The 20,795-nt window shown below is 42.7% G+C and overlaps 1 long non-coding RNA gene across 2 annotated transcripts; it reads right to left on the bottom strand.

Annotated features, from left to right (window-relative positions):
• Positions 1-1,771: 1,771 nt before the first annotated feature.
• On the bottom strand, positions 1,772-20,087 carry LOC108703547. 2 transcript variants are annotated; one of them, XR_005966719.1, is made up of 3 exons: positions 19,214-20,087; positions 6,546-6,621; positions 1,772-5,307 (listed from the first exon to the last, which is right to left on the bottom strand). It is a non-coding gene; the product is annotated as an uncharacterized LOC108703547 (long non-coding RNA). The 2 variants fall into 2 exon arrangements; XR_001933474.2 differs by lacking the exon at positions 19,214-20,087 and adding an exon at positions 9,475-9,820.
• Between the last annotated feature and the right edge of the window lie 708 nt (positions 20,088-20,795).

Here is a 20,795-nt window from a genome sequence, read left to right as displayed (position 1 = left end):
GTGTGGGAGGGGCAATGCCCATGTGTACTGACATGGAGGGACGTAGAAGAAACATGGTCACTGGATGTCTCAGTTATTGAATTTGCCTGTTTTCTGTTACATTGCAATTCCGTATGTGGCCAGTGGGTGTCTCTCATGAGCAGAGTTGTATCTATACAGAGACATTAGACATTCAGCGCTGGGTTTATTTAGTTACTGATGTATCTCATGGCCTGGCACAAGGTATTCGTGGAACTGACTGTTATTTTTCAGTTGTATGAGAAAGAAATACTTTCCTGTAAGTCTGACATACAATTATTCATGTGAGGGATGTAGGGATAGTGGGGGGTTTCTACTCCTCTCAGTTCAGTTGTTTCCACTCCCAGTTGGAAATGCAGAAACTGGAGCAAACCAGAGGGACCCATGTGCTAAGTGACAGTTGCTGAGGTTTCTCTATTACACCTGGTGTGACTCTCCCCCTGTTCACATGTCTCGGCGTCGGAGCCAGTTCTGTTCCACTCTAATCAATGGGTGAGAGTTGCTCTGATAAGAAACAATATGGCAGCTCCCTCTTGTATAAACAAGCAAATCTATGGGGTAAATAAGACTGAGTAAAACCTGTACATTCTGCTTGTCCCTTGTAGGTGCAACTGGGATAAGGGACCCAGGACTGGGTGACGGCATCTGGGAGAAAGGTGAATGGGGTGAGAGGCTTGTACCACCAGGACAGACATGGGGGGGGATGCTGGGAACAGAACTCAGATTTATAGTCCAGCTTTGTCTTCCTGCACAGCCAGAACTACATTTCCCAGCATTCCCAGTCGCTCTGCAGAGTCTGTCTTTTCCCAGAGAAGCAATGAGTGGGCAGGAGGGGGCAGGGATTGTGAAGTGGGATATCTGTCGGATCAGTTTTGGGCACTTATTTCTGCTGTATACATTAACATTACAGGACACGGGCAAATGTAAAGGCCACACTATGCTGCAGACTGTGCCATTGCAGGGGCTGTGCCAGCTCAGCAGACAGAAATGACAGGGTGACAGAATATTGGCTGATACTAAATTGCCCAAATGTTAAATGGCTTCTTGCTCACTGTCAACGTGTCTCTGAGGGCAAATGGGACAAGGACTATTCATCACGGGCTGTTCAGTGGTGTAACTAGATTGGGCCGGGTCCCCCTGCAAAAAAATCTTCAGAGGGTCCCAGCCCACTCCAATACCCGCCTTTGCCCACTCCCCGCCTTTGCCCACTCCTCCCCTTTGCCCACTCCCTGGCTTTGCCCACTCCACTCCTTTGCCCACTCCCCACCTTTGCCCACTCCCCGCCTTTGCCCACTCCACTCCTTTGCCCATTCCCCATGCCAACTTGCTCCCCCTTCCCCTCCGCAGGTAAGAGAGCAGTTGGGGAGGGGAAACCCCACCCACGATCCACCCAAACACTTCCCAGTATGCCCCTCCCCAACTCAGGAATCTCACATTTGTGTCACTTTGGTCCCTGCTACACAACATTTATATAGATTCATTTCCCAGGTGGTCCTAATATTGACCCCATAGAAGGCTCAGTTGTGAAGCTTTGGTGAAAGGGAGAAGTTATCTATGGGTGACTTGTGCTGCATCTGGCACAGGTTATTTGCAGTATTATAGTCCAGCAAACCTTCTTTCTGTCTGGGAAAATCCACCCACTTTTTATTACAATCCCAAACTCAGTTTTTAAGGCAAAGTATTCCCTCTAGTCTTTACCAGCCTCACTAGAGAGAAAAACCCCATGTGAATACATAACACCACAAGCAACTCGTTAATAAAAAATTCTAACTCTATTTATTGTCTTTACACTTAATAGCAGTGTTGGAACTGGAACTCATGGTAGCTCCTCCCCTTATGGAAGCGCGGCCCCTTGCCAAATCCTAGTAACAACACTGCAGTCTCTTTACCCCGGACCCATCCGATTCCATTGGTTCTGTTCATGAGTTCATGGAGAACGTTTGCTTTCAGCAGTTCAGAGGAACGGAGTTTTGTGTCCATAAATGAGGTTCTGTTGAGTATCAGAAGGTGGAGCCATTAATGTTAGACATAGTTATTCCCAGTGATCAGAAGATGGCGGCTGTACATGTTAGACATAGTTATTCCCAGTGGTCAGAAGGTGGAGCTGTTCATGTTAGACAAAGTTATTCCTAGCGATCAGAAGGTGGAGCTGTTTACTTTCGACATAGTTATTCCCTGTTATCAGAGGATGGAGCTGTTCATATTAGACATAGTTATTCCCTGTTATCAAAAGATGGAGCTGGTTATGTTAGACATAGTTATTCCCAGTGATCAGAAGGTGGAGCTGTTCATATTAGACTTTTATTCCCAGCGATTAGAAGGTGGAGCTGTTCATGTTAGACATAGTTATTCGTGGCGTTCAGAAGATGGAGCTGTTCATATTAGACATAGTTATTCCCAGCAATTAGAAGATGGAGCTGTTCATGTTAGACATTGTTATTCCCAGCAATCAGAAGATGGAGCTGTTCATGTTAGGCATAGTTATTCCCAGCGATCAGAAGGTGGAGCTGTTCATGTTAGGCATAGTTATTCCCAGTGATCAGAAGATGGAGGCTGTACATGTTAGACATAGTCATTCCCAGCGATCAGAAGGTGGAGCTGTTCATGTTAGGCATAGTTATTCCCAGCGATCAGAAGGTGGAGCTGTTCATGTTAGACATAGTTATTCCCAGCGATTAGAAGATGGAGCTGTTCATGTTAGGCATAGTTATTCCCAGCGATTAGAAGGTGGAGCTGTTCGTGTTAGACATAGTTATTCCCAGTGATCAGTAGATGGAGCTGTTCATGTTAGACATAGTTATTCCCTGTTATCAAAAGATGGAGCTGTTCATGTTAGACATAGTTATTCCCAGCGTTCAGAAGATGGAGCTGTTCATATTAGACATAGTTATTCCCAGCGATCAGAAGGTGGAGCTGTTCATGTTAGACATAGTTATTCCCAGTGATCAGTAGATGGAGCTGTTCATGTTAGACATAGTTATTCCCTGTTATCAGAAGATGGAGCTGTTCATGTTAGACATAGTTATTCCCGGCGTTCAGAAGATGGAGCTGTTCATATTAGACATAGTTATTCCCAGCGATCAGAAGGTGGAGCTGTTCATGTTAGACATAGTTATTCCCAGTGATCAGTAGATGGAGCTGTTCATGTTAGACATAGTTATTCCCTGTTATCAGAAGATGGAGCTGTTCATGTTAGACATAGTTATTCCCGGCGTTCAGAAGATGGAGCTGTTCATATTAGACATAGTTATTCCCAGCGATCAGAAGGTGGAGCTGTTCATGTTAGACATAGTTATTCCCAGCGATCAGAAGGTGGAGCTGTTCATATTAGACATTGTTATTCCCAGCGATTAGAAGGTGGAGCTGTTCATGTTAGGCATAGTTATTCCCAGCGATCAGAAGGCGGAGTTGTTAATATGCCTCATTAACAGGGCACAGAATGTCAGTACTTTCTGATTATTGGAAAGGCAGAGAAATCATTGTCCCTGATTAAATTGGCTCAGAATGCAAACTTATGAATTTGAGGGTGGAGCAGCTAATGAATGTTTGATATTGCACATCAAGGCTGTATGTTGGCAAGGAACACAGTGTAAAGTTGTTATGCAGGTCTGACCCTATTCAGGGTTTCCCCCTGTTTGTTATCAAGCTCAGAGGATGAGAATGTTGAGTTGTTTGCTAGGAGCACACACTGGAGTTTCTGGCAAGGCTTGCACATGACAATATGGATTTGTTTGTTAATAATATGAGGGACCAGATGTTTCTACACAGGTCTTAGAATTGGAATGTGAAGTCATTAGCACAACTTGAAGTGCAGAATTTAATTACGTCTGATGCCCTGGAAGTGAACTGGTAATTAAGGTTTCAGATGAGTCTTGGAGATTAGACTGTAGAGTTAACAAGGGTTTATGAGTAAACACATGGAGTTATCAGATCTTGACGTTCAAAATATAATGTGCAGTTATGTGGAGACTTGGAAGTTAGAATATGGAGGTAGGCTTTTGGGGTTGGAATGTGAAGTAGTTTATGATATAGAATTATCAATGCTTTGTGGTAAGCGTATGGAGTGGTCAAGGCTTGGTGGTTAGACTATGAGATAGTTTTGATGGTAACAATATGTCATTATCGAGGCTTTAGCATCTAGACTGGAGATACCAAAGCATTGAGGTTAGAACATAAAATAGTTTTGGGGATTAGCTATCAAATCTTGGAATTTAAAAAAAAAAAGTCTGGTGTTAGAATGTGTAGTTATCAAGGTTTGTGGTCTGGAATATGGAGTTATGAAGCGTACAGTAGAACATGGAATACATTTGGAGTTCGCTATTAAGGCTTGAGGTTTAGAACATGGAGTAGGTTTGGGGTTAAAATGTGTGGTTATAAAGCCTTTTGGGTTTAGAATATTCATTAGTATTTGGGGGTAAGGATTTGGAGTTATCAAGCCTTGGGGGTTGGAACATGGAGTTTAAGCTGGAACATTGAAAGTTTGAGGATAAGAAATTGTTGGAACAAGAGGTTGAGAACATGTTCTTCTTGAGTTTGATATGATAGAGGTTCAAAATGTGGGTAGAAGAAGGGTATAGTGGGTATAGGACCTAAGCCTTTGCTGGGGGGTCATTTTCTGCACCTCATTAAGGCACAGGAGGCTACACTTACTACATCCATTTGCTTCACATTCTTATCCATTGTCGATTACTGAACATGAAGTTGTAGCAATGGTGGGTTGTTATTTTGGCTCTGAGGGTGAAGTTACTGTGCAAGTATCAGTCTCTATTATGGATAGGTTCAACTGGGGTCAGAAATGTGGGAATAGATAGATCCATCTGAAAGCTTGGCTCAGAAGGTGGAAAGTTCTTCATTGAGAGGGAATCAGAGAGTATTTGTTCTTGAGGCTCACAGAAGAATAGTTTGTAACCATTATCAGTGTGGATAGACTGGAGGCTCTAATCCAATGTAATACTGAAGTCTTGCGACACAGAAGGTTTAACTCTAACTGGAAGGTTAGATCTTCACTTGAGAAGGTGTCTCAGAAGGTCCTATGGTTGGCTCAGGAAGCAGGAATCCCCTTTTAATGACATTCAGGCTCATTTCTATGAAAACATGTAACTCAGAAGGTTGAGTCGTTAGCAGACATGGTCGAGTCCATCTGATGGCGGAAGGACACCCTGGCCTTCCCGCTGAAGTAAGCCCTGCTCTGCTGTGCATCCGTCTCACTATTCACGGAGGGAGTGGAGCGGAGACTTTGCTTGTGGCCAGAAGATGATGGGGAGGAAGGTGAGGTAGGAGAAGGAGATTCTGGTTTGGGAAGAAAAGAGGGGAGATGGTAAGTCATTGACAACAGTTGAAAAAACCTGTTCAACATTTGCCATCAAATCACCCTCCTCCCTACCTCCATGAAACCCAAAGATTTTAGTAAGCTCTGGACCCTGGTGCTTCTCCTTCAGTGACCCCACCCTCTTCAGCCCTTCAATGCCTTTCTCCTCCACCTCAAACTGAGGTTCATATCGTTAATTTTTCCTGCTCCTTCCACCACAGGGATTGTCACCTTCTCTGGACAAATCAGCCCTGCTGGGATCTTCTTTTCCCAATGAATAACCCGAGTATCAGGTATCTTTGGTACCTGCTGGACCAGTGAGATAGTAGCCAGATGGCAACCACCACTTCAACATTCCCTCCACACCCGAGCACTCTAGAAGCCCCACCACATGTGTAACACCATTTAGCAACTTTATAGCAGTTCAACCCCCATTGCTCATCCCACCATCCGCTCACCATTCCCTCTCCTTACTAACCTAAACACTGCACCCAGCCCCAGCAACATTCTTCCTCTCCCTTTCACTCCAGCTATTACCCCACTAATGAGCCTTATTTTCCAGCCTACTTACCTTCCTTACCTTTACTCACTCACAGGATACTCAATTTGTGCCCTGACTCCCCTCATATTAGACCCACCCAGGCTTATTTACTCTGACCTACTTGTACTCTGGCTGAAACAGAGGCAAATTCATAAGGAATTGGATCAATAATCATCTGAAGGTGCCATGAACATGCCATCTGGCACTCACTGTTATTCTTTCCTACACTCGGCAGCTCTCGTTCCTGTACTCACCTGCACCTCCTCCTGCACCTCTTCCTGTCCCTCTTCCTGCACCTCTTCCTGTCCCTCTTCCTGTCCCCCTTCCTATCCCTCCTCCTGTCCCTCTTCCTGCACCTCTTCCTGTCCCTCTTCCTGTCCCCCTTCCTATCCCTCCTCCTGTCCCTCTTCCTGCACCTCTTCCTGTCCCCCTTCCTATCCCTCCTCCTGTCCCTCTTCCTGTCCCTCTTCGTGTCCCTCTTCCTGCACCTCTTCCTGTCCCTGACATGAGTCCCCTGTGTTCCTCTCAGATGGGATCCTCGCCACCCACTCATTGTACACATAGACCTCTGTATCTTACACTAATAAGCCTCCTTCCTTCCCACACATATATATATATATATATACTCATCTCTAGCCTCTTTGCACACACTCACCTATATCCCTCACTCATACTCACCCTCCTCACTCTTCTTCCTTTTTCTTTCCTTCCTTCTCCCGTACCAAGGGAAACACGTCAGAGCTTTCACCCCCATCTTATCAAAAATAAACACAGACAGACATAGATTATAATGTATGGATAGATGATGGATGGATAGATAAATATATGGAGATAGATAGATAGATAGATAGATAGATAGATAGATAGATAGATAGATAGATAGATAGATGATAGATAGATAGATAGATAGATAGATAGATAGATAATAGATAGATAGATAGATAGATAATAGATAAATAGATAGATAGATAGATAGATAGATAGATAGATAGATGATAGATAGATAGATAGATAGATAGATAGATAATAGATAAATAGATAGATAGATAATAGATAGATAGATAGATAATAGATAGATAGATAGATAGATAGATAGATAGATAGATAGATGATAGATAGATAGATGATAGATAGATAGATAGATAGATAGATAGATAGATAGATAGATAATAGATAGATAGATAGATAGATGATAGATAGATAGATAGATAGATAGATAGATAATAGATAAATAGATAGATAATAGATAGATAGATAGATAGATAGATAGATAGATAGATAGATAGATAGATAGATAGATAGATAATAGATAGATAGATAGATAATAGATAAATAGATAGATAATAGATAGATAGATAGATAATAGATAGATAGATAGATAGATAGATAGATAGATAGATAGATGGATGATAGACAGACAGACAGAGAGATAGATGTGAAATGGATGGATGGATATATGATGGATGGATAACAGATGGATGAGAGAAAGGTGGGTGGATGGAACAGCGCTATGAAACATGCTGGCGCTATATAAATAAATGTTAATAATAATAATAGATTGATGGATGGACTGAAAGATAAGAGAGATATTGAGTTTATATCACAGACAGTTGCTGGGACTGGTTTAGTACAAGACTGGGCAGTTGCGACTCCAGAATCTCTGCATTTTTCTCGTGCCTCTCATACGTCCCCTCCCTCTATATAAACACTGTACTGTATATACACACACACATATATATATATATATACTGATAGATTTATTCACTCGGGAACATCAGGCCTGACAGGCAAGAGACTCACATACAGGCAATGCCAATACATAGGGAAATAATGCAGAGTAATTGCTGAAGAGCTTACACTCTATACATAGATGGCAGTTTATAGAGACTGGGGGAACACCAGGGTCCTAGTTTTAGGTGTGTGGGGGGGGGGCACATTTGGCGCCCCCCTCCATGAGAGACAAGGACTCTAGTTGGAACCTTCCATGACCCTCATATGTTGGGAGTTGCAGTTGTCTATGTGCAAGAATGTATCTAAGGTATTTAAATGTGACCAACTGCACAGGAGTATTTCACTGGCCGGAGGGGCGGAGCTCTGGGAATGTCCAGTATTAGGGCAGCGCGTTCCTATTGGACCTTCCTTTATCCTGGAATTAATGGCACTGGGGCCCCATGGGGTCTCTCACCTTCTTTAGGGTCACAGTGGGGCCTGTAATGTATATGGCACCTCCCCCAACCCCATGCAGCGCTCCTTTGTTAACCTTTTCCTTCTCCTTAGTGTCAAGTAACCCTTTCCTTCCTGACAGTACCAATTAACTCCTTCCTTCCCCACACAGTACCCTGTTGGCTGGAACCCCTTCTCTAGTAACTCTTTTCCTCTGTTCCTGCTTATTAACCCTGGCCTCCCCACACAGTACCCTTTAAGCCCTTCCTTCTCAGAGAGTCTATTAACCCTTTCCTTTCTGACAGAGTTACTGTTTATGATTCCTACCCATGCACATACCCCTGTAACCCTGTCCTAATCCTCTAAGTGCCTATTAACCCTCACACACATTACAGTTTAACCCTTTTCTTTCTTGTCGGGGTGTCTACAGTACCCTGTAACCCTTTACTTCCCATGTAGTGCCTACACTTACCTTGTCCCAAAACCGTGTTCGTTAACCCTTTCCATAAGAGACTGTATAGGTAATTTATTAACAAGGGCTAATTAACCCCTGCCCCTCTTCTGCAATTCTCTTTAACTAGATTGTCCTAATTCCAAATCAAAGTGTTTGTTCCCAATATTGGTCCATTACAGTGTGAATAGAAAACTAGAAATAATGTCATAAATACACAACCATATTGATACTTTTCTGTTAACCCCTCGTACACTCCTTTTGCTCCAGATGATCCCCATAGGAGGGTACGACCTCACAGACTGCCTATCCCCCCCTCCTGCAGCATTTTTGGATAATAAACATACTGCAAATAAATATTAAAAATATAACTGTAAGGAGTTTCCAAGATTAACCCGTGAGAGAATAGTCTCCGTTTTAAAAAAATTCTGGAATCTACACACCAACCAGCAATGGCAGAAAACCCCTCAGGACCCAATAGAAAGAAACCAGTTCTGCCGGATCTCCGAATGTGTGTCAAGCTTTGTCGCCGACCCCTCCAGCTCAGGTTACTGGGTGTGGGCTCCCTGGAATTTACCCAGAATGGGCTTCGAATACAAGAGCAGCTGATACAGTGGGAGTCACGTCCAGGTCTGTTAATTGGCAACATTCATTCAGGAGTCAGAAACAGCAGTGCAGAGAATATAAACAGCCAAACACATGCTGTTTTCTTTGGTTTGAGTTCCCCTTTAAATTTCTTCTCCCAGCCATCCCGTCTTTGCTACTGTAACCTACAGAGATGCAGATACAGCCTGGGGCAATGGGGCTACTGACTCCCGGCACATGAAATCGTATTTAATAATAAGTAGCCCGTGTAACCCAATTTAGATTGCAAGCTCTAGGGATCCAGGGACCTTTACCTCCCCGTGTTTCAGGGCTCACGTGAGTGGCGTAAATACAACTGTAAAGCAACAGGCACCTTGCGAGCAAGTTAATAAATAGACACACACTTACCTTTAGCTCTTTGCCTTGTGAGTGTGTGTTGAGTGTGACAGTGAGTGAGTGAGACAGTGAGTATGACAGTGAGTGTGACAGTGAGTGTGACAGTCAGTGAGTGAGTGTGACAGTGAGTGAGTGAATCACAAGTCCTCCCTGTGTGAGTCTCACATCTAATCACTGCTCATTTATCTGCTCTCCAGCAACAACAGGGCACTGCCCCTTTAACTCCTGCACTCCTGATACAATGGGCTCTTTATGGGCAGGGACACATGACTGCTAACGTGCTGGGAGTTGTATATACACAGGGGCGGGGAGTTAAAACTCCAGCTATAAGTGTGTGTGTTGTACTTACTCTCTGGGCAAATCTCTGCCAAGAAAAGCCTCTGGGCCCCGGGGACATTACACCCCACACTAACACCCAGAGCATAAATAGCAGAGCAGGTACTGAGCCTACTGCAGCCAATCATGCTCTGACCTATGGCAGCTCCCACCTTCCTTACATTCACCTGTGCCTCTTACATTCTGCTGGACACCAACTTCCCACCTTATCCTAATACACAGATATCTAACACCAACACCTTATACACAGATATCTGACACCAACTCCTAATACACAGATATCTGACACCGACTCCTAATACACAGATATCTGACACCGACTCCTAATACACAGATATCTGACACCGACTCCTAATACACAGATATCTGACACCGACTCCTAATACACAGATATCTGACACGACTCCTAATACACAGATATCTGACACCGACTCCTAATACACAGATATCTGACACCGACTCCTAATACACAGATATCTGACACCGACTCCTAATACACAGATATCTGACACAGACTCCTAATACACAGATATCTGACACCGACTCCTAATACACAGATATCTGACACTGACTCCTAATACACAGATATCTGACACTGACTCCTAATACACAGATATCTGACACCAACTCCTAATACACAGATATCTGACACTGACTCCTAATACACAGATATCTGACACCGACTCCTAATACACAGATATCTGACACCGACTCCTAATAGATATCTGACACCGACTCCTAATACACAGATATCTGACACCGACTACTAATACACAGATATCTGACACGACTCTTAATACACAGATATCTGACACCGACTCCTAATAGATATCTGACACCGACTCCTAATACACAGATATCTGACACCGACTCCTAATAGATATCTGACACCGACTCCTAATACACAGATATCTGACACCGACTCCTAATAGATATCTGACACCGACTCCTAATACACAGATATCTGACACGACTCCTAATACACAGATATCTGACACCGACTCCTAATAGATATCTGACACAGACTCCTAATACACAGATATCTGACACTGACTCCTAATACACAGATATCTGACACTGACTCCTAATACACAGATATCTGACACCGACTCCTAATACACAGATATCTGACACCAACTCCTAATACACAGATATCTGACACTGACTCCTAATACACAGATATCTGACACTGACTCCTAATACACAGATATCTGACACCGACTCCTAATACACAGATATCTGACACCGACTCCTAATAGATATCTGACACAGACTCCTAATACACAGATATCTGACACTGACTCCTAATACACAGATATCTGACACTGACTCCTAATACACAGATATCTGACACCGACTCCTAATACACAGATATCTGACACCAACTCCTAATACACAGATATCTGACACTGACTCCTAATACACAGATATCTGACACTGACTCCTAATACACAGATATCTGACACCGACTCCTAATACACAGATATCTGACACCGACTCCTAATAGATATCTGACACCGACTCCTAATACACAGATATCTGACACGACTCTTAATACACAGATATCTGACACGACTCCTAATACACAGATATCTGACACTGACTCCTAATACACAGATATCTGACACCGACTCCTAATACACAGATATCTGACACCGACTCCTAATACACAGATATCTGACACCGACTCCTAATAGATATCTGACACCGACTCCTAATAGATATCTGACACCGACTCCTAATACACAGATATCTGACACGACTCCTAATACACAGATATCTGACACCGACTCCTAATACACAGATATCTGACACCGACTCCTAATACACAGATATCTGACACCGACTCCTAATACACAGATATCTGACACTGACTCCTAATACACAGATATCTGACACCGACTCCTAATACACAGATATCTGACACTGACTCCTAATACACAGATATCTGACACCGACTCCTAATACACAGATATCTGACACTGACTCCTAATACACAGATATCTGACACTGACTCCTAATACACAGATATCTGACACCAACTCCTAATACACAGATATCTGACACTGACTCCTAATACACAGATATCTGACACCGACTCCTAATACACAGATATCTGACACTGACTCCTAATACACAGATATCTGACACCGACTCCTAATAGATATCTGACACCGACTCCTAATACACAGATATCTGACACCGACTACTAATACACAGATATCTGACACGACTCTTAATACACAGATATCTGACACCGACTCCTAATAGATATCTGACACCGATTCCTAATACACAGATATCTGACACCGACTCCTAATAGATATCTGACACCGACTCCTAATACACAGATATCTGACACCGACTCCTAATACACAGATATCTGACACCGACTCCTAATACACAGATATCTGACACGACTCCTAATACACAGATATCTGACACCGACTCCTAATACACAGATATCTGACACCGACTCCTAATACACAGATATCTGACACCGACTCCTAATACACAGATATCTGACACTGACTCCTAATACACAGATATCTGACACCAACTCCTAATACACAGATATCTGACACTGACTCCTAATACACAGATATCTGACACCGACTCCTAATACACAGATATCTGACACCGACTCCTAATAGATATCTGACACCGACTCCTAATACACAGATATCTGACACCGACTACTAATACACAGATATCTGACACGACTCTTAATACACAGATATCTGACACCGACTCCTAATAGATATCTGACACCGACTCCTAATACACAGATATCTGACACCGACTCCTAATAGATATCTGACACCGACTCCTAATACACAGATATCTGACACCGACTCCTAATAGATATCTGACACCGACTCCTAATACACAGATATCTGACACGACTCCTAATACACAGATATCTGACACCGACTCCTAATACACAGATATCTGACACCGACTCCTAATACACAGATATCTGACACCGACTCCTAATACACAGATATCTGACACCGACTCCTAATACACAGATATCTGACACCGACTCCTAATACACAGATATCTGACACTGACTCCTAATACACAGATATCTGACACAGACTCCTAATACACAGATATCTGACACTGACTCCTAATACACAGATATCTGACACCGACTCCTAATACACAGATATCTGACACTGACTCCTAATACACAGATATCTGACACCAACTCCTAATACACAGATATCTGACACTGACTCCTAATACACAGATATCTGACACTGACTCCTAATACACAGATATCTGACACCGACTCCTAATACACAGATATCTGACACCGACTCCTAATACACAGATATCTGACACCGACTCCTAATACACAGATATCTGATACTGACTCCTAATACACAGATATCTGACACTGACTCCTAATACACAGATATCTGACACTGACTCCCAATACACAGATATCTGACACCAACTCCTAATACACAGATATCTGACACAGACTCCTAATACACAGATATCTGACACCGACTCCTAATACACAGATATCTGACACTGACTCCTAATACACAGATATCTGACACTGACTCCTAATACACAGATATCTGACACAGACTCCTAATACACAGATATCTGACACGACTCCTAATACACAGATATCTGACACTGACTCCTAATACACAGATATCTGACACCGACTCCTAATACACAGATATCTGACACTGACTCCTAATACACAGATATCTGACACTGACTCCTAATACACAGATATCTGACACTGACTCCTAATACACAGATATCTGACACCGACTCCTAATACACAGATATCTGACACTGACTCCTAATACACAGATATCTGACACTGACTCCTAATACACAGATATCTGACACCAACTCCTAATACACAGATATCTGACACTGACTCCTAATACACAGATATCTGACACTGACTCCTAATACACAGATATCTGACACCGACTCCTAATACACAGATATCTGACACCGACTCCTAATACACAGATATCTGACACCGACTCCTAATACACAGATATCTGATACTGACTCCTAATACACAGATATCTGACACTGACTCCTAATACACAGATATCTGACACTGACTCCCAATACACAGATATCTGACACCAACTCCTAATACACAGATATCTGACACAGACTCCTAATACACAGATATCTGACACCGACTCCTAATACACAGATATCTGACACTGACTCCTAATACACAGATATCTGACACTGACTCCTAATACACAGATATCTGACACTGACTCCTAATACACAGATATCTGACACAGACTCCTAATACACAGATATCTGACACGACTCCTAATACACAGATATCTGACACTGACTCCTAATACACAGATATCTGACACCGACTCCTAATACACAGATATCTGACACCGACTCCTAATACACAGATATCTGACACTGACTCCTAATACACAGATATCTGACACCGACTCCTAATACACAGATATCTGACACTGACTCCTAATACACAGATATCTGACACTGACTCCTAATACACAGATATCTGACACTGACTCCTAATACACAGATATCTGACACTGACTCCTAATACACAGATATCTGACACTGACTCCTAATACACAGATATCTGACACCGACTCCTAATACACAGATATCTGACACAGACTCCTAATACACAGATATCTGACACGACTCCTAATACACAGATATCTGACACTGACTCCCAATACACAGATATCTGACACCGACTCCTAATACACAGATATCTGACACCGACTCCTAATACACAGATATCTGACACTGACTCCTAATACACAGATATCTGACACTGACTCCTAATACACAGATATCTGACACTGACTCCTAATACACAGATATCTGACACAGACTCCTAATACACAGATATCTGACACGACTCCTAATACACAGATATCTGACACTGACTCCTAATACACAGATATCTGACACCGACTCCTAATACACAGATATCTGACACCGACTCCTAATACACAGATATCTGACACTGACTCCTAATACACAGATATCTGACACCGACTCCTAATACACAGATATCTGACACTGACTCCTAATACACAGATATCTGACACTGACTCCTAATACACAGATATCTGACACTGACTCCTAATACACAGATATCTGACACTGACTCCTAATACACAGATATCTGACACCGACTCCTAATACACAGATATCTGACACAGACTCCTAATACACAGATATCTGACACGACTCCTAATACACAGATATCTGACACTGACTCCCAATACACAGATATCTGACACCGACTCCTAATACACAGATATCTGACACCGACTCCTAATACACAGATATCTGACACCGACTCCTAATACACAGATATCTGACACTGACTCCCAATACACAGATATCTGACACTGACTCCCAATACACAGATATCTGACACCGACTCCTAATACACAGATATCTGACACGACTCCTAATACACAGATATCTGACACTGACTCCCAATACACAGATATCTGACACCGACTCCTAATACACAGATATCTGACACGACTCCTAATAGACAGATAGCAGGGCACACTCAGGCACTGACAGGAGAATAACACATGTGTCTCAGTTGTTCAGTAACAGTTTAACCTCATATAAACACCCAGTAATATTTCCTCCCTCTCGCTCCTGCTCCTACATGATCTCCACTCATACATTCCTCACTGTATATCATATTGACATTATTTAGGGACAGAATTCTGTGCGGATACAGAGAGAAACCATCTGTCCTGCTCTGCATATGAGCTGTGATCTTCAAGCTCCACCCCTATTTGTGGTCCTACATTTGGTTTTCCCCATACCCCTTATATAATATATTAGATAAACATGTCATGTTAAATATTCAGCTATATTTCCAATAATACTGTATGTAATGGACAAGTACTGTATGTGGTTAGCCCAAACCTCTCCTCTTAAGTGACCTTCAGTTTGGTTGATTGGAGTATCTACATGAGCAGAGAGAAGTCTTCCCAACTCTAACCATCTAGCTGACCATTAGGCCTGGCTGGGCCACCACAGAAGCTGTTCTGAGCCTCACTAGAGGGGACATCCCCACAGTTTGGGAGCTATGGTCACATATGGAGATAGGGGCTTCCAGCAGAAGCCATGGATCGGACATCTCTGTAAGAGGGGTCAATATTCTTTATGGTTTCTATTTGGTTTCCTGCAACTTCTTTACTCATTAGGTGATAGTATGGGACAGGTAAGCCCATAGTCATGGTGGCCCCCCAGTGTCAGTTAGGCAGGTGGGATTTCCCTGGGAAGGTAATTTAAGAAAGGGCAGTGATGCCCCAGTCCTCTATGGCTGATATTGGGGATAAGTGATGATGCCAAGGGCCTAGGGATAGCAATCTCAGATACCCATGTGAGAGCAAGTTCCAACACCTTATTCCATAATGATGTAATAAAAATGGGTTTTGTGGAGTGTATACATGGAACAAACAAATTTACACACAATAAAACATCTAAAAACTGATACAATAGTTATGAAGGGCCCTTTCCAACAGAGCTTACCATTGTTTGCTGATCGTTGGCATGAGGACACCAGCCTCAAAGGATTTGCCCAGCTTAGAACCAATCCCAACACCATGTTACTTAGTTAGGCCAGCTAGTTATAGGACAGGTTCTGTGAGGGACTAACTTAGTTGTTGACACTCAGAAGTAGCTAGCTAACTGAGAAATTTAAGCTCTGACAAAGGTCAGCGTTAAAGTGACAGGGTCAGGACTAGCAAGGTCCTTAATTAGGGTCTCTGTGGACAGCACTGTTTGGGCTCTAACGTCTGAAGCAGTAAAGCTCCAGGAACCATGTGGACTTGTGTTTGTTCATACATTTCATCATTACCCTCACCCAACATCCTTAATGGTATCTCAGCAGGTACTGACTCAACCAGTGGTGTAACTACAGAGGAGGCCGACCCAAGTCCACGGGGGTGGTTGCTCCCTCTGTAGGAAGCCCACAGCTGACCCACAAATTCTGTGGCAGGGGGTGTTGAGGGTTTGAGAAAAAATTGTGTCGAGACTTGGGCTCCCTTAGTTATGCCACTGAGACCAGATATCAATTTCTACCTATGAATCCTTTGGAAGTTCTATCCAGATGATTTGGGAATTGTTGACACCATTCATGTGTCTTATGCTTTTTTTGGGGAGCATTTGGGTAAATTACTTGTTTCCTGGGCATCCTCAAGAAGTGGAAAAAATCTCAGAACCAACAAATCCACACAAAAGATTTTTTTTATTTTTTAGTAAACTATGACCTCCATACATATTTCCATAATGCCTTAGTTCCAAAATATCACCCCCCCCACACACACACACACTCTCACTTACTCTTAGGTCCTCTCTTTCAAATGACACATCTCTTAATGCCTTCTGAAGATTATGGTCTGGACCTCACAAAGGAACAGACCCCAACTGGGCAACTAAAAATCTGATCTGAGCCCAGACAAGCTTGGCACTCCAGCCAGACCTCCTCCTCTAGCTTCTCTCAGTGGCACAACACCCTGATCACCTGTGTGTCTAACTTCTTACATCTGCCCCTGATATCAGTCAGTATCTCCTTACTCTGAGCCCTGTTGGCTTCTTCTCTCTGAAACGTGGATCGGAAGACCACAAGTAATAAGGGGTATGTGAATGGCTGTGGCTTTGGAAGTTTGGTGTGAGTTTTACTGGGTCAATTTTTATCCCTCCTTGGTTGTCACTACTACTGTAAAGTTCTGAGAGTTCATCAGAAAGAGCATCTGTGACCTCCTTGAAGACATCAACTCATTCAGATGGTCGGGCAGAGAAGCAGATGTTCCCAACAAGGAGAAATCGTTCTTTGCCCCCAAATAACATAGCAGTCCTTTCAATTTCAGCAACATCAGCAGCAATATTTTCTTTGTACTGACCTAGAATAAAATGGGCCACAATATAATAAATTAAATATAGTGAAGCAAAGAATTGCCCCCAATCCTCAGTAGGGCAATAGACCTCTAGCTCTATATTGTGACACAAAAGGAACTGATATCACTCCTTTGTTATTCAATGACATAATGTTTTCCTATTCAGACAAAATCTAAACCCAATTGCTACTTTTCTGTGAGTTATTTATTAAAGGCAGGTCCCTCCATTGCTCACACCCTAACGTGATACTGATATCGGGTCAGGAAGGAATATAAAGGACTTGTTAGAATGCTGGGAACAGTGGGGGAAAGAACGGGAGGTGGGAAGGCTGAGGTGCAGATAGAATCAGAAAATAAACAGACGTACAGGGCAGTGCATGGGCAGAAAAGGCAACATTCAAGCAGGAGAAAAAGTTGAAAGATAAATGCAGAAAAATAAAGAGCTGAAACTCCTCGGAAATGGGAAATGGAAACTGTAGTCACAAAACTCTTGTACCAGCTTCAAATCTCTCTCTCACTGATGGCTGCTTTTTATTTGTTACTTTTCCAATTCTTTTTTGGCATTTACTGCTTTTTGTTGGTCTAAATTTGGGTGCTGTGGGTCTCTGTGCTCTTCATTCTGGCATATCAATTACTATTTAGGTGTTGGGGTCCCTGTGCTCTTCATTCTGGCATATCAATTACTATTTGGGTGTTGGGGTCCCTGTACTCTTCATTCTGGCATATCAATTACTATTTGGGTCCAGAGGTCCCTGTACTCTTCATTCTGGCATATCAATTACTATTTGGGTCCAGGGGTCCCTGCGGTCTACATTTTGACTTACCAACTACCAATTGGTTGCTGTGTACCTGTGCTCTTCATTCTGGCATACCAACTACTATTTGGGTGCTGGGGTCCATGTGCTCTACATTTTGGCATACCAACTACTATTTGGGTGCTGGGGTCCCTATGCAGTTTATTCTGGCACATCAACTACAATTTGGATGTTGGGGTCCCTCTGCACTTCATTCTGGTATATCAACTAATAGTTGGTTGCTGGGGTCCCTGTGCTCTTCATTCTGGCATAGCAACCCACAGTTTGGGTGTTGGGGTCCCTGTGCTCTTTTATTCACTATTGCAACTACTGTTTGGTTACTGGGGTCCCTGTGGTCTTTATTTGGCATTACAGCTGACATTGGTCCCTGTTCTCTTTTTTCTCCTGCCGTCCTGCATTAAAGCCATTTAGATGAATATTGGGCGAATCAATAAAATCCTTAGAGCAAAAAAAGGCACAGGTCTAATAATTTACTATACTAAATCTAAAAGTTATTTTTTTGTGAACTTTGACTTCATGATCAGCAAAGAGAGTGCAGGTCAGGCTCCAGAGGAGTGTTATATTAAAGGGCGAGTTCCCCATATTGTTAATAATGGTCACTATGTATTGTCACTCTATCTGTATAGTTTTAAGGCATAAGAAGTTCTTCAGCAGAAGCCTACTTACCTGCAGTTTTTCCTAGTAGTGTCTCTTCTATAGTCTTATTTTACCTGTAGGATGGTTTCAGGTTGAGTACAGGTGTAGTAGCAGATCCCCCATGGATATTCCTGAAAACCCTGTTCGATCAAGAGTCAGAACTTCATCTGGGACACTGACTTTGTTTCTATGTCAAGTTCTTCTTGGCTGTAGACAATTCCCACCAGAGCTGACCCCGATCCTTGGATTCTGATCCTCGCGTCTCTTAGTAATTCTCTGATAAGGTTTGTGTTGGTGTTGAGTTCAAAATGAATGTAGCCCGGAAAACTACCAGAACAGCTGAGTATTGTAACATTCTGGGTGGGGCATGAGAAGAACTTGCACCAACATTCATTCCATCTAGATTCCAGTTCTCACCATCGTTTTCCTGTGGAGGGTCTTGTTCTGGCAACTGGAACAGTGCAAAGGAGAGTTTTTGCAAAATCCCATGGTAAGAATTATTTTTATCATACCCAGCCTCTCCTACCAGCAGTATATTCTCTTTCCCTCCTAGATGTGACAGTTTTTCCTGTAAAGTATCTTCAAGGCATTCATCTGCAATGGGGCGTGAGGCAATCAGCTGTACTGGACTAAAGCTCTGCCCATTTCTTAGCGTTGGGCTCTCATTCACTAGTTTTATTTGAGAGGAACATGGTGTCTGGGTTTGAAATGAAATCCAGTAAAACAGACTCATATCTACTCTCAAATGTTTCTTCTCTCCCCTTTAACCTCCAAAACATTCTCCCTATACCGCTATCTTCTGTCTTTTTCCAGCCTCCTGTTACCTCCCCTCTCAATCTCTTTTACATTGGCCACTGTCCGTGCCTACCTCGCTTGGAAAAATTGAAAGTACAGCTCTTACCTGTCCCTCAGTGGAACCTCAAGCCTCTCTTTAGGCAATTAATAATTAACAAGGCAATACTATTTGATTTAAAGTGTACATTTCAGAAAGGGAACAGTGATAAAGTGGTTGCTAAAGAGATTATCAAGAGGAGAAAGCTTGGAGAGGTACAGAGAAATAAGAGATAGAATTAGCAGAAGCAGAAACCACATATAGAATAATTTTTCGGTAACTCATCCACTGTTTTTTGGGTCAGTTCACTGGATATTGTGCACTTTGGCCTATTGAACAGATCAGTTGGACTACCAAAAAAAAGCTCCCAATTGCCTTTCACCTTTATAGATTTAACAGCCCTCGTGTTCTGATGGCACTTATTGGTCATCAAGGTTTTTTGTCCCCTGTCAAAAATAGCCAGATGAGCTTTCAGATGGGTTAATTGACATGTTTCCAACCTTTAATACATTACCAAACATATTTTCTTTAAGAGAAGTTTGGTCACACCTCATCATGGGAGGACAGTCCTGAGGAAGCATAATGGTCAGTTAGGAGTTGACCTTATCTTCCAATCAAAAAGTTCCTTGCTACTTGGCAATGAGCTGCAAGTGGGCACATTGCTGATTCATGCTGCTCTGATGGTCACAGCAGAATAATTGTTGTAGACCAGTTATCCCTAACCAGTGGCTCCTGAGTAACATTACGCTCTCCTACCCTTGGTCAGAGATGTAGCTCCCA

This window comes from Xenopus laevis, chromosome 3S (genome assembly GCF_017654675.1).
Source record: "Xenopus laevis strain J_2021 chromosome 3S, Xenopus_laevis_v10.1, whole genome shotgun sequence".
Lineage (NCBI taxonomy): Eukaryota > Metazoa > Chordata > Amphibia > Anura > Pipidae > Xenopus > Xenopus laevis.
Note: the sequence above shows the minus strand (reverse complement) of the source record. Positions and strands in the feature narration are given on the sequence as shown.